We start from the raw sequence: 16,742 nt of genomic DNA, 5'->3' as shown, positions 1-16,742 counted from the left end.
TATTTACATTTATGTTTTAAATACTTAACAAATGTGTCCATTATTCTCTATCTTTTTTACTTTCCATATATGTGTAGTTTTAGTTTAATATTAAAAAATTGAATATGTTAAGTGCTCAATGTGTAAGATGCTAAAAAAAAAATTATTGCGAAAGACTTCTAAAACATATACATGCAGACAGACAATTAAGAATAAAATTATATTTCTATTTTGAAGCAGATAACCTACATAATGGCTCATTTATATTTGGACTGATCGGGAAAAAGGATCTTTTTTTTTCACCCCGGAGTTATTTTAAAAATACAGTATAGGCCCGGAATAAAGTAGAAAATCTAACAATGTAAAAATATAGAAAAAGATTGACCTGACACATTCATTTATCTGTATAGTGCAATAGGCAAGCCAACTACAAATTTGGCTTTCATTTATCAGCTTAAATATATCAGCTCATTTTACCTATATGGATAACATTAAAGAGTGACATTTATCAGCTGATACTAATATGACTGCCAATGTAGTATCCATCTCCCCATATATGTAGACCTCACCATATTTTTTGCCACTGAGATGACTGGCGCTACTGATATAGCATTGAGTTCTGGACTTATAAAAGCTTCTAAATGTACATTGATCCACTATGATGGAGTGAAACTTTAACAAAAACTGATTGAACAATGAAATGAGATACAGGATGTCTGTCTGTAGGCTGTGTTAAACTAGATTACAAGGGGAGCACTAATTCCAGCACCCTGGACGGTGGCTTACCACAAACACTGTGACATTGCCACTTTTATGGGGATGATGAAAAGGTCTTTCTAGGTTTTTAGTGCTGTGGGGTTTAACCTCCGAAGATTTATTAGAGTACACGATGCTACGTTTGCTGCTTTTATTGCAACCTTGCAATGTCTGTTGCTGGGGCCCCTTGTGAATGAGATGCTGTGCCTGAGAGATGACCTGTGTACATGAGAAATTAATCACTCCAGTCTGTAGAGCAATACTCCACTGTTTACAGTGTGGAAGTGGTTCTGTACTGTGTGTTCAATGTTAGGCTAAAAAGACATAAACATCCTAAAGCTGTTGACGATGCTAATGTTGCAGTGGACACCTCAGGTTCTTTAAAGTCAACGTGAAAACACGTTCACAATCCATTTTACTTTTACGATTTACTTACTATATCCTGTCAATTGAAAGTTTTCTCAGCTGTGCTATACTCTTCCCCATTTCTTAATTAAAGATAAAAATTAACTCCAAGGGATATTCAATGACTTGAATTCTTGTATCCATCTTCTGCTTTGTGCATTTTAATTACTTCTTTGTGGAGTTGTTTGGAGCTTTCACGTTCATGGTGTAAGTCCTGCCACAATATTGACTTGCCAAATTGAACCTTCCAGATGGCGCATTTATACTAAAATCAATTGAAAGCCCTTCATTGCACACAAGTTATCTCCATTTAACTATTGATGTGTCTTCTAAAACCAACTGGTCGCACAAGTGATGGTTTAAAACCGGTGAATACTTCTCAAATTAGTAATTTTGGATTCATACTTGTAGTTGGTTTGGATCAAAGCCAAGTTAAATGATAGATGACAGAAAATGTTTAATTCTGTCATCATTTACTCACCCACATGAGTGTATTCCAAACCCACAAGACTGTCATTTTAACGAAACTACACTGAAAGTCCATTGCCATTGCATTCACCCAAAACTTGGACATTTTAAAAAGAATAATGACATACTCTATAATCCGTATGAATAGAGTGAAATGTTCTGAACAGAATAAAATGACAAGAGGGTGAGTAAATTATGACTTTTCATTCTGTAAATGATATATAATCACGTATTAGATTTAATTAAATGCAATTATTTAAGTATATATACATACATACATACATACATACATACATACATATATATATATATATATTTTTTTTTTTTCCTTTTCTTTGGAGGGGGGGGGTGTGAACTACCTATAAGTTACTTGATGGTAAACCTTGGGTGAAAAATAATTAATGATGTAAACTGTAAAACACATCTAAACACATACGTGTCAGCATTGCCATTCAAAAGATACACGTATACATCTTTGATGGTTTTTGAGACAGCAGAGCTCCAATGGCAGCTGATTAAGAAGGATGGGGTCGGGGCGGTGCTTCTAATAAGCCTCCAAAAACAGCTTGGCACAGCACACACCTTTGTTCCGACTCACATAATCAAAGCCAGCCAAAAACTGCAGCCAATCAAAGAGGTCTGGTGTGGAAAACCAGTCTATTCGTCTCCATCTACTGCAATAACCCCCTCCTGCTGACAATTACTTTCAAATGGAGATCTAAATAAAAGATGATATGTCCATTAAGACAAAGAGCTATCTGCAGGGTCGCAGGGAGGTCGGTCTGCGGCGGGCGTAAGGGATATTCATGCTCAGTCACATCCCAATTACCCGCCAGCAGCACTGGCAGGGTGTGAGCAAACGTGCGTGAGGGAAGCTTCATTATGGAGGGGGATGAAGTGCTGAAATTAAACAGCAGTGTCTCCCGCTGCGTTGAGCCCCCCGGCCTGGAGCACACAGCCCGGCTCTGACATAATATGGCTGCACATGATCACGTAAGGGAAGACTCTCACGCACTCACACTGTACTGTACACATGCATGCATTAGGGTTGTTTGGGGAAGTGAAGAGAAACATGCAAACAAAAACATAAATTATGTAAAGTGCTGACGTTCTCTCAAAATTTGCTGATCGTATGGAAAATACTTTTTTTTTTTTTTTTCACATTAAGACTACAGCACAGCAGGTAGAGCCAGATTAGGCCATTACAGGAATAAAACAGAAATCAGTACTTGCACACATGCCAGAGTAAACAAAATTTTTCCCATATTCCAAAACTGTCCATGCAGCTTGGAGGGCAATTCTGTGGTCAGACAAATCTTAAACTTTTTACATTTCTAAAGATCTAAAATATGTTCAATTGTAAATTATTTTTACTAGGTTTAAATTTTGAACTGAATCTATAAAAAGGAAGTGAGACCAGTTCTTATTCCACATCAAAACAAACCTCAAGTCAAGTGTGACTAGTGAGGTATGACTCTTACGAATCATTTGTTTCAGTGAATCAAACAAATACAATTACACACACTACTTGAGTATAGTGTGTCAGCATAACAGCATGTTATAAAATGAATTAAATGTACACTAACATTTAAAAGTTTGAGGTCATGGAGATTTTTGAAATGTATGGTTCTAATCTGAATTCTGAGCGATTTTGAGATATAGTTTCAAAGTTTTTACAAAATATATACTTTGTAGATAGAAACTTTTTGTTTTCTAAATAAAAACCACAATGTAAATAAGTAACTGTTTTCAACATTAAGAATTATAAATGTTTCTGAAGTTCTAAATCAGCAGATTAGAATGATTTCTGAAGGATCATGTGACACTGAAGACTGGAGTAATGATGCTGAAAATTCAGCTTCACCATCACAGAAATAAATCATATTTGTAAAATATATTTAAACAAGCAGAATATAATATTTAGCAATTTTACCATTTTATTGTATTTGGGACCTTGCTAAGCATAAGAGACTTCTTTCAAAAACAATCTTATTTTAACCTAGTGGATATGACCACACTTATTTAATCTCTTTGGAACGGTTATTCAATGTATAGTTAATAATACTAATATATATATATATATATATATATATATATACTAATATATATATATATATATATATATATATATAAATCCTACCATTTAACAAGGATAATGTTTCTTCTTCAAAAGTTCCAAAATGAAACACAGAACCAGAATGATTAATTTCTTAATTTCCATGTCTAATTATGACCCATATGATATTTGAAATGTCTGAAGAATGAATTATTACAGATGTGAGGTGACCCAGCACGTATCCCTGCATCCACCAGCTGCCTCTCCTCTCTGTCACATGCTTGCTGCAGTTATCCTTCATTTGCCAGAGGACAATCAGTGTCTGTTGACAGCCCCAACACATAGCTGCCGAAACATTAGGCTCCATAACAGAAGCCCACCAGGTTCTGATGTATCAAAGCACATGAAAAAAAAAAAAAAAAACTAAGAGCCTAGAGTGAAGTGATCTGTTTCATAATCACGTCTTCTTTTTTGATCTATACCACAAAGAGGCCGACTACTAACCACAGCAGAGCTGTAAAATCTCAACAAACTGCACTAATTCAGGTGAAAGAGCAACATAACCTAATTTTGAACTATAATCGTTAGAAAAACCCGACGTACCTCATGCCAGGGGCTTAAAAAGGAAGTCTGAACACAATGCCTGATTAGGGTTGACTATTTGGCAGAGCTAAGGAAAGGCAAAATTAGATTAATTTGCTTTTGACACACTGTAATAATCTAATAGCATTTAGCTCAGTGAACCCAGGCTTAAACAATGGCGGTGAATGCTCTTTAACCTGAAACTCAGCCAGAACCAGCTCCAGAACCCAGCCAACACGTCTCAGGATTAAAAGCCCTCTGTAACCTGATGGATGCAACTCCAATTACAAGTGTATCAAACTGACAAAAACCGCAGCATGGCTATTTATAGACCGAACCGAAATAGACAGCCAGCACTAGCCTCCCAAAAGTGGTCATGAGGCAATCTGGCCTATACAAGCCAGCCTAGTCGAGCGATTCTTCCGCCGAATGTTGACGCATACCCTCTGTGCGCTGACGTGGGCCGCTGGATGTGACTGATGCGTGTTGTGTGTTTGCGTGTCAGTTTTGAAGCTAAATGAAAGCAGCACTTGACAGAGAAGAGAGAATGATGTGAGCAGAAAGTGGGAGAGAAATGAAAATGAGTCATATCTCTAAGGACGCAGACAGAGAGGAGAGCTGTGCACAGGCACGGCTGTCACTGGCCGCAGACACATGAATAAATAAAGGCATTATAATGAAGACAACTTGCCGTCTGCCCATCAGAGCCTGCCCAGCCTGGCACCAAAGCTCAGGAGGGAGAGAGAGAGAAAGAGAGGAGCAAACGAATTAAAAAAAAAAAAATACGAAAGAGCGAGAGACAGGATGAGACAGGAGAGGAAGAGAGTGCGGCCCATCACTGTGATTGACAATGATGAGCACTGTCTGCTTCTGTTAAATCAGTCATCGCTATAGGACTCAAGTCTCGGCTCTCTCAATAGGCTAACAATCACAGGACTTCAGCGTTTCTATCAGCCGCTTACTCTCGCGTCCCCCTGCGGAGCAAAACATCTGGTCAGTTTCTCTTATCTGCTTTATTTCACGCTCAGGTGGCTTAGTGAGGTGTTGTGTGCCATTTCCCCTGCGTGCCCCCTGCCAATGGTGTCATATTTGGACTGCTGTCTGTGACATTCTCTTTCACACCTCCCACCGCTGGGCTGCTTCCATGTGACATCCTCACCATAGCGACAGGGCCGGAGGAGGAAGAAAGCCGGCGACTCGGCGAGGGATGATCAGATGCATACGGACCTGTTAGGAGACTTCATCGCTCTGTTCAGACTAGGCATAGGTCAGGCTGGTTGAGTCATTCAAGAACCGACTAGTCGATTAGTGACTGACTAGTGATTCTTTTTTTTTAACTGTATATCTGGAAAAAAAAAAGACACTAACATGGCTGGTATAAACCAGTTTTGGTTAAACTACTTTAAATTATGATTGTAACTCTACAAGAAAAGTGCTTAAACTATGGTAGTCATGCTACAAAACTTTCCTATACTAAAGCTATTAAGAATGCAATATCTTTTAACACACAACTATCCAATTAAAATACGTATAATTTAATTAGTGTCAAATTTTCTGAAACAAATCAAATCAGATAAAGCAACCAAAAATACACAAAACCAAAATGATGATTTTTTTATTTATTTGTAAGAACTTCCTGAACAAACTTTTTCACTAGAATGAATTAAACATCTAACATTTCATATGAGAGGAAAGACCAAATGAGTTTTAGAATAAACCCATTAACTAGAATGACTCCTACTTTCTACATTACATTTTTATATTATGTAAAATGTAATTGGGCCATAGTTTTCTGGGATAAAAACAACAAAAAGTTCAAAACATTTACACTAAATGCAACAATATGAAAGAATAAAAACACACTTTATGAAACTATCACTAACAGTGATAAATGAAATATTACACTATAAAACACACCTAAAATACAGGGATATGAATCAATGATAAAACTTTTTGATACTGTTTATTTACAAGAACTGTCTGAACGAACCAATTCAGTAAAATTAATCAAACATTGAAACGTATCAAATGAGAAAAGAACAGTTTAGAATGACGGCCTCATTAGTATCAACAGGAGTTTCCTACATAAAACCAGGGTTTGAAATTAACTTTCTCACTCACCAGCCAATTTGGTTTTACATTTCAAAGTTACTGGCCATTCATAACTTCTATCCAAAAACAATTAAACCAAAACATTTAAATAAAAACATAGAGAGGCCAGTGGTAAACCAAAAGTGAGGTGACTGATCCTGCTCTGCTTTAATGCACGGCTGGCAGATGCACCGGGGAGTATTTGCTTTTTCAATTTTTTATAGGCTGTAATATAAAAAGATAACCTAATACAGGGTCTCCCTCGCTTCGGTGATCGGCCCACTACTGGACCTCCTCACCGGGCCTGCGTTCCACTGTGCATACTATCAAACCAGAATTGTATGTGACATTAGTAATTTCGCAGATTTGGTTTACATAAACTTCAAGAAATTAATTAGTGAACAATTTAGGAAAAGTAACCTGCCTAATTGGCAAGTGATTTGACAGCGTTACCACCACAGCTGATTTTTACCCACATTTGGCAGGTGTTAATCTCAAACCCTGAGGAAAGGAAGGAAGGAAGGAAGGAAGGAAGGAAGGAATTTCAGATAGAACGAATAATGGACGGAGGGATGGATGGAGCGAGGGCTTTCTAGAGACCCACTGACTAGTTGTTTTTGAAAATATCACATTTTGCACATCCCTCCCTTCTCCAGATAAACACAACAGTTCTGGCTACAAGTAGAACATACAGATCTCATCTTTTCTCAACCACAGCCAGGGGAGCAACATAAACACGCAGCCACGCTTCCCTGTAATCCCAAGCATTTCTACACCATCTAATTTTCTCAGAGTGTAGGCAGACAGAGATGGAGGGGGAAAGTGAGAGGGAAAAAAATGTCTCATTACATAAGCTGCTTGTGCGACTGCAGTGCCCACACCATCCCAATAAGTGGCTGTTTTAGAGCAATCTAACGTAACAATCAAGGGACACACACACACACATGCAGGCACAAAGCTGCTGGGTAATGTGCAGGAATGCAGGCTGCTTTCATTCTGGGTCTGACTGCTTGTTCAGAACCAGAGTTTCACCATCCTCTCCCTGCAGGTCTCTGTTAATATCGGGTTCTGAACTGAATTATGATTGTGTCATCATGACACCCATATAAGCAATGAATACTGCAGGCAACTGTAGCACAATAAATGTCTGAAACCTATTCAGCACATGCTAAATAAAGTTCTGCAACTGGAAAGAAAAAAAGTTTTATTTTTCCTCTTTCAGCAACAACAATAATTTTACATGTAACTATTTTTATATTACTTTACATTATTTTTTGATTTTGGGTTCTTTGAATTTACAGTAATAAACAGTAGTACAGTACTGGTTTAATATAAACAGAGGCAAAACTGCAAACACTTACTGACAGCAACTTTACCAGCGGTGAGATCAGGGGGCAATCATAACACTAATTATGAAAAGATTTTAGCACATAAAATGCATAAAAATTATTTCAAAGTATCTATTTGAAGACTCTTCTTAAAATTATAAATTCAATATCAATATAACAATACAGTAAATTATAGGTCCCACTCAGACTTTAGCTAGACAGCTACAATAACAGTAATATTCAAACACAAAAATATATTTTTTACTTTGTGTGCTCTTGATTGAGATAATAGTTGGGGAATCTTGTATGAAATATTAAACAAATATTTATTAAAGTATAATATTACTACCATTAACTGCTCCCGAAATCAGGGAAACACATGGACTTCATTTAATTTTAATATTAAACTCAACTTTATGATTTATTATCTCTCACCATAAAGGTTATCAATAATGTAATTACACTGGTACATGTAAACATTTCTTATACCAAAAAGGTTGATTTGTAGCAGTCTGCTCTGAGAACAGAAACAACCCAACCCCTAAATAATATACAGCTAAATAACAATACAGGAAACAGGTGGAAAGTCTGATATAGCATGTTCAGTCAGGGCAAAAACTCCGACCAACAGCAAAAGAAGCCATCAGGGGTAACGCACTGATCCAACAAACTCTGACAGACTTGTTTGTTGGTGTTTGTTGCCGATTGTCTGTGCAGTGTGCATTTGGACTTTACTGTTTTGCTTGTGTTTATGTACTTTAGATTTTATTATAAATACTCAGCAGATTTAAAAATATAATGCAGTAGAAACAAAGAGCTTAATCCGGTTTCTGTGGAAAGCAGCAGCCATAGAAAATGCAATATATGCTAATAAGTTCACTCTAGACCAGGCGCATTTCCACTGTCACTTCCGGGGCTTGCTATTTCGTCACAAAAAAAACTCTTTTTTTTGTGACGAAATAGCAAGCCCCGGAGTATTTATAAAAAAAACTTTTTTTTGTGCTTCCTCTGGGCCAGCCGCCCCGGGTTATTTGTGATGAAAACCTTGGGCCAAAGTGGGCCAGCTGGGGCTACAGGAGTGGTTATGAAAAAGGTAGAGTTTCTCCGCATCTGGAGAGCATCGGCACCGCACATCATGTCAGAAAGCTAACCGCTATAACACCAGCATTAAAAACTTTCTAAAATAAGTTGAGCTCAAAACTCACTGTTAGTCAGCAGCGAGTGTTTGAAATAACTTAATTCAGGAGCTTTAAAAAAAAAATAATAATAATAATTATATATATATATATATATATATATATATATTTTCAATCTTGATAAATTATTTCATTATGATCAATGTATCACTTATTATAGTAAAACAACTGATGCTTTTGGATTTAAATATTTTACAATGCATGCAAACAAACGGCCACTTTTATCATGTTCATTTTGTGATGGCACTAGTTCCAGTGACTTATTTCTTATTAATTCCTGATAACTCCTCTTTGATGGGGTTGCATGACGTTGTTCCTGAGAGGCATGTAAACGGTGGGTTTTAGTGAATCGCAACGGATTATCTGCCCCAAGCGTGGAAACGCAGCGCTATTTTGGCCTCTGTGCTACAGGTCCGAGGCTATTAGCCCCGTCTGGCCCATTTAATGCACTGACACGACAGTGGAAAAGTGACTATTGAATACAGAACTGGAGTCCACACCAACAGCTTCCCAAAACACCATTTTCAAGTGGACTTGAGTGCGGTTCTCTGGTGATGTAAGAGAGCAACTTTCAAACCAACCAAACAAACCAAAGCCAGGCCTTCACCAAAAGCCCCAGTGTGAAAGCATCCTCAGAGAGGAAAAAGCAGGTCTCTGTGAGAGCCTGTGAACGCCACTTCCCCTCTTGGCCAGGGCGGCAGCCTCCAGTGTGACAGTACGGTGTCGTGTTTCAGACAAGGGCTTGGGAGAGAGAATGGAGTTAGTTTACCAGTGTCTTTGAACACTGCGGTAGCACAGTGTAAATGACACCATCCGGTCTGACTCTCTCCTTTTCTATGCAACTCACACACACACATACTTGTAGGGAACCACCCGGTGCTATCAGCTGAGAGATCAGATGAGAGGCACCAACGGAGGCCCATTTCCCAGAGTAACCTTTCAGACGTGGCAGAACAGACTGCATCAAGGCCATGTAGAGTTTATCTGACAAACATACTGGTTTTCCCTACCCAACTGGTTAAACATACAGTACAGGCCTCTGTTGTTTAGTGCTGGAGAGGCCTGCTGAAAAATTCATAGGACAAACAAGCCATGCTGCAGGGGCTGATGCACAATGATCCGTCACAATGGACTCTTTCTACTGGGTGTCCTGCAAGTTGGCGCTCTCGACGGGAGCATAGTCTGGGTGGTGTACGTGGGAGACTCGTTTCTCTCGATCTCTCGTTAATATGAGAGCGAGAGGTTGTGAAACCCACCGGTCAATTTATGGTTAGAGTTTATCTGGTCGTAAAATGGTGCTTTGCGCTTCTTGGTCCAAGACCATGACGCATGGGAGGCTAATCCTGTCTGCAGGGTGAGGGGGGAAGAAAGGGGAGAGAGTGTGAGAGCGCGACAGAAGCTTCCCCCTGCCCAGACGGCGCTGCAGGTGAATTGGTTTTGCTCCTGAACCTCGGGTTGACACTATGCTTTGATCTCGAGCACATGCCGGACGCCCATAGGGAAAAGATCAGTGGTATACTGGGACGTGGTGCTATAGAAACCAAGAGGTGGGGTGGGGGGGTGAGAAACAGGGAAGAGTTAAATGGAGAGGTGAATGAGAAAGTGTACGTGTCTTAAAGGGATAGTTTAACACAAAAATGAAAACTTCATGATTGGTTGCTCACACCTTTACCTCATTCTAATGTGCATAAGGATTATGAAATAATGTACTGAAATTTTCACAATATTATTATTTTATGGCAAAATTAAATAAAACGCATAGTATTAGCAACATTTTAGCATTGATCCCCACAGTGTGATGTGTATTTATGCTTGTGTCATGTTTTTGTGTCATTAACGCTGCAACATGATCAAGATCACTCTCTAACTGGGATGTGTTTGTGTCTGCATCAAACTGGATGTTAACTGACAGCAAATGAACTCCCATAAAAAGGTTTCAAGAAATGTTTGTGCATGAAGGTATTAGTGGCTCGAGGCTTGAACACCAAAAAGATTCATTGAGCTCCTGTTTGTCTTTCCCAAGCCCTGCAGCTTGATTCTGAAACAGAAGTCCAGGAGCCACTCTTGTGCAATTCATGGCGTGTTAATAAACTCCCCTGTCTGACAAGGCTGTTCATTGCTCTGTTGCTTTGTGTTCTTTTATCGGCCCAAATTGACCCCCCCCCCTCGCCCTCCTCTGAGAAAGAAAGAGCCTTTCAAAAGCTGCAGGCAGTGCTCCATTCAAACTGAGCTACGGGATCAGAGGCATTGCTGAGTGACCTTTGACCCCACAGTGCTGCAAGGGTTTGCAAAGCAACAAAAGCCAGTTTTACACCCCTCACAGCCTGACAAGAACATGACAGGAAATTATCAATTTATCCAAAGAATGAAAACAAGGCAGGAAAAAACTGGAGACCAGATTTAATTAATGCATTTTTTTAAATGCATGCATTTCAATCTTTTAATGCAAAGATGAATATGAGTCCTGTTTATTTTGTTCACCATTGATACTTGCCTAACTGAAAGCTGAATTGAGAAAAAAGGACCTTGGATGTCTTTATGCTGTACAGGTAGTGATTTAAAAGTAGAAAACTGATGAGGGACAAGCATACAGGTGCGTGTGTGTGTGCGTGTGTGTGTATATACACACACACACACACACGTTGACTAGTGCTATATGCTGTATTAACAAAAACATAAATGGCATCAATACAAACACTAACACTGACAAGCTATGCAATATCGCTTATAATCAAATGCGTTTCATCTAATGAATGCTATATAGCATAGCTTGTCAGTGATCTACGGCTCTGCGTATTAAATGCACCTAACTAATTTCCATCTTAAAGCATGTGATGGAGATTAACCAGTACTATTGATCACAGAACCGGCTTTACTGATGAGATGCACATGACAATCACATAAGATTTATCGTGCAGCCCTTGTTTGTTGATCACAAAGTACAAAGTAGATGAGGAAATTAGGATGCCGGGTGTTTTCAGAGCACCACCATTACGGTCTAAAGTGCGTGGAATGGTGCGGTGTGATTGGTTGAGTGGCTATATTGCATTCTGCAAAAAAGGGAGACTGGCATTTGTCACAGTTTGGAAAAAAAGGGGGAAAACATGACCTAATAACCCTGTGAATAATCAAATTTTGCGTAAAATTTAAACTTGACAATTTTGAGAACTTCAAAATATAAAGTGGACAAGGTTACAACAGTTTTTTTTATATTTAGTATACTTAACATTAATAAATGCAAGGAACACTCAGAGGAAAGTGTGTGAATGTGGAACAATAAAGAGCTGAGCAGCTACAACATTAAGGAATGACTAGCAGCTGTGTGTATGCGATTACATGTCTCTGCTGTGAGCAACATAATCTCACCCCCCACTCGACCCCCCCTGCCAGGCCTGGAAACATCTGTGGGAGTTTAATAGAGAGCAGCAAGACTAGTATCTAGCGGCTGAGATGACTGTTTGAGACATGAGCGAGCATGGACTGTCTGATTTACGAGACCGATAGCACTCCAGATTCCTCACTCCACTACAGCAGAGCCGACCCAACTCTTCTTTATTAATCTCCATAAATACTGGGCTGATAAATAAAACAGCCCACTCTGGTGAAAAATAAGGGTGTCTGTACCAAACCATAAAGCAAGCGGTCTCAACTGCCCCCTTTGTGTGCGACAGTATGGGCAGAGCTTGCAAACTGCAGGCCCTGATGCTATGAACTATGATTACAATGTGACACGGGACAGTTTCTAAGTGCCATATTAATAGTAGATATCATTATATTATTATTTCAAACTAAATTCAACCTACATTTTTTATATTACAAATTGTTTTAATATTGGCTATTATGTGATAATCTAGTAAAATGAAAAAGTGAACAACCAAAAGGAAGGATTTTCTTCAGTTCCAACCAGGGTTGGTCAAATTCAAATATTAAAGGGGGGGTGAAATGCTATTTCATGCATACTGAGTTTTTTACACTGTTAAAGAGTTGCTAAACATGGACAAAGATTCAAAAATTAAGTTGTACGTTTGAAGGAGTATTTCTGTTCCAAAAATACTCCTTCCGGTTTGTCACAAGTTTCGGAAAGTTTTTTTCGAGTATGGCTCTGTGTGACATTAGATGGAGAGGAATTTCCTTATAAGGGTCCTAAGGCACTTCTGCCGGAAGAGCGCACGCTCCCGTATAGCAGAGCACTGAGAGCACAACAGACATTCACTGATCAGAGCGAGAGCGTCGCGAAATGTCACAAAAGGAGTGTGTTTTTGGTTGCCAGGGCAAGACAACCCTGCACAGATTACCAAAAGAGAAAGAGCATTAAGGGACCAGTGGATGGAGTTTATTTTTACAGAGCATCAACGGAGTTGTGAAGTGTTTTTGTTTGTTCCCTGCATTTCGAAGATGCTTGTTTTACAAACAAGGCCCAGTTTGACGCGGGATTTGAACATCGTTTATTTCTTAAGGATGATGCAATCCCAATGAAAAAGGTTCACGATCGTGTGTTGGAACCGCAGGCGGTGAGTAAAACTGCTTCAAATATCTCTGTGTTGTTAACTTAGCTATCGCCGTGTAAGCACATCAAGTAAACGACATGCGATGTTGTCATCAAACTGCACTTTCCACATGTACAGTTTTAACATACTTAGTCATTTTCCAAAACCGCTAAGCAAATATATACAGTTTCAGTACATAACACATAGAGATGTCATTGCTGATGCTGCTCTTGTTAAATTTCAGCCTCTGGATCTGATTCTGGATCATAAATATATGCTGAATCTGACTGTTAGCCATGGTTTGTTTGGGATGATGGTTTTTTCCTCAAGGTAATGTCACAGCTTCCACATGCTCTCAACGCAAAAGCCTACTGGCGCTTGTGATTCTTTAGCTCCGCCCACACGTCACGCCTCCAGCCGGTCATGTTTTTGCGGGAAAAATCGGTACAGACTATCTTTCTCTTATGAATATAATAAAACTAAAGACTTTTTGGAGTTATGAAGGATGCAGTACTACTGTTTAGGTACTCAAGATTAACAGAATATTGAGCGAAAACGAGCATTTCACCCCCCCTTTAAAGTACTGGTTCCCTTAAATCGGCCACAACTACAAGAAAGTGAATGACAGGAAAAAATATTTATTGCAGTATTGTAATTGTAATGTAAGGAAAATCAGTATATTCAATATAATTATGAAATTAAGTGTCCTTTCACCTTAAGTTGAAATGTATAAATTAGATTAAAAAAAAAAAAAAAGTCTACAGCATTTTCAATTAACATATTTAAGCATCCTTTAGGAAAAAATTTGCTTGTGTAGTAATTAATCTAAATTTCCGTTCTACTTCCCTGCAATGAAATTTAAATTTCAAACAAATTTCAATTCTGCATCCACTTTGCTAATGCATTTAAAATTCATAAGCTGAATTTAAATTTAAGAGCCATTCTCAATTAAATTCTAAATGACATGCTTACACCAGACATGATTGGCAGGATGTCACAAAATTCGCAATTTGCATTATAATAATAATAAAAAAAAAGCTGCCTAGACTCAAAACCCATTTGCGACAGTTTGGAAAGTAGACTATACTGTAGTTTTGCACTTGGTATTGAATTTATAAAAAGTAGCTGACTCTCTTTGAAAACATGCTTATTTACCACCTCCAACCACGCACTGTCAGTTCAATGCTCGCTGGAATGGATAAAAACATAATTATACCGCATTCAGTCCAGGAACGCTTGGTCATTCTTTATTAAACTGTGAATTTAATTAAACAAACTAGGGTCTCAAGGCTGGATGTATTCATATATGCAGCGATGTACTGATGTACGTTCTGCTTATTGATAAATAACTAAAGCAATCAGTGCTGCTTTATTTCTTTTCTTACAATAGCTTCTCGGCATTAGACAGATCTTGATTGAGGAGGAGCCGTCATTTGTGACCTTCTTTGACAAACTCAGTTATGCGCTACAAAATCCTATAAAAACATGATTTTATCTCTGCTAATTTGTACCGCTAGCTATGCAAACCTCAAAAGCATAGCAAACCCTATAATAAAGGTTTGTGGTTCCCTTGAAGACAGAACAGGGTTAAGCAAGGGTTCATGTCACGGATGAGTCTCACATGCTATGCGTTTTGGAACGGAGGGCAAGTGGGTTGTTTTACCCCGCGTTGTGTGCCATAAATCTAATCAAGGTGATAAATCAAGGCCATTCTGACTAGGCAGACTGTAACTGTATTGTAACAGAACCTGAGGAAAGCGGCCAGGGCTGGGAACTAGGCCATTAGGTCTTCTCAATCCCCAGCTTTGGGTAAGGTTTCTCTAAGCATGTAGTTAACTACACTCAGGAAATGATTCCTCTCCAGACCATTAATGCACTATAGAATAATAGACACACTAAGGACTGTGGCAGATGTATTTCTGCGCCTATAAAGCCGTCTCTCAAAACCCCTCTTTGCTTGCCAAACGCAACACCTCTTCCTCCAGAGCAGCGACGGAGCCTGTAAAGGTTGGCCTGCTCTTTGCGTTCCCAGACAAGGCAGAATGTTAACAGGGTCAGGGTTGGGGACCGAGTCCTATAGTTAAATCCATTTGAAAATCCAAAAATGTGAATTCTGCTTTATAATGGCTCCCGCAGGTCTCGACGTTACGGGCCAAAAGAAGCTTCCCCGAAGCCAACTGCTGGATCCGATTTCAGCCCTTCTACCCCACCCAGAAAAAGAAAAAAGATATAGATTAAAAAAAAGTCAAGAGAAGGACAGACAGACAAAGGAGGAGAGACATTTAATGCACATTTCACTTCAGGACAACCATACCAAAATTATTCAATTATCCCATCGTTCTTGGGGCCCCAAACTGATTTATCGAGTCGTGGCACCTGAGATGCAGATCTTTCCAGGTCTTCACTCCCTCTCATTTGACTTGACTTCCCTCATGAAAAAAACTCTCCATGTCTTTCAGACCCCAGGGTTCCTGTTAAAACCCAGAGCAAGAGATCCAGGAAGAGAGGGGCCAGGCCCTGACAGCCCTGCCTGAGATTACAGCGAGAAGGTCGTCTTTGAATGAAAAGCTCGTTTATCCGAGTTAGCGCTGGCAAATTTGCCTCTCCACATCCAGCCCCTGTTAGCTTTGGCAAGTCGAGTGAAACGCAGCGGTAGCGCTACGCAAACACCAACGGGGCTGTGCTGTGCCGCACTTCTTTTCTCTTTTCGACACTTTTGGGAGCCGGAGAAATTATCCAGCACACCTGGGAATGACGAAGCCACTCGCCGTCCAACTTAAACTACTTGAGCTGACTGGCAGAGGCTTAAAAATTTGGGTAGCTGTAATTCTTCTCAAGTCTGGCGTTCACACACAGAAATCAATATATGATTCTCATGAGCATTCACTAGGCACATAAAAAAAAATCTATTAGTTTTAAATCGTCTGTCTGATAAAACATTCAAACATTGACAGTGCAGAATAAAAGAAGTGTATAAAAAGGAGAAGTCTGATATTTTCAAAGTAATAGTTATGCTACATGCTTCACTGACAGCTGCATTTATGAAGGTCGTACTTTCAATTGCCCGTGGAAATTCTTTGTATTCAATGTATTTCATTATAATGTGTTGAATATAATTTACGTGGCCTAGTCTGAAAATGAAAATCGAAGACTATGTCTAAAAACAAAAAAAAAATTTATCCTGCTCAGAAACCGTCTGAGATTCAAACAAACAGCTGCAGCACAACAAATACTTGTTTAATATAATTTCAATGATGACCTTGTGGGCTATCATTTCTTGTCAGCCCAAATTTTTACTTCTGCAAGTTTCCACAGCTCATCATGAAATATTCATCTGAGGAGCTTCCCGCTCCACAGCACAATTCAGACCAGTAATGAACAATACGGATTCAAA

At 39.0% G+C, this 16,742-nt stretch overlaps 1 protein-coding gene across 3 annotated transcripts in view; it reads right to left on the bottom strand.

The window, feature by feature from the left end:
* Positions 1 to 16,742, bottom strand: part of adka (adenosine kinase a) — a 139,623-nt gene that overhangs the window by 86,347 nt on the left and 36,534 nt on the right. The window lies entirely within an intron of this gene.

The sequence above is a fragment of the Carassius auratus genome, chromosome 38, assembly GCF_003368295.1.
Source record: "Carassius auratus strain Wakin chromosome 38, ASM336829v1, whole genome shotgun sequence".
NCBI classification, from domain to species: domain Eukaryota; kingdom Metazoa; phylum Chordata; class Actinopteri; order Cypriniformes; family Cyprinidae; genus Carassius; species Carassius auratus.
This window is presented reverse-complemented; position numbering and strand designations above follow the sequence as displayed.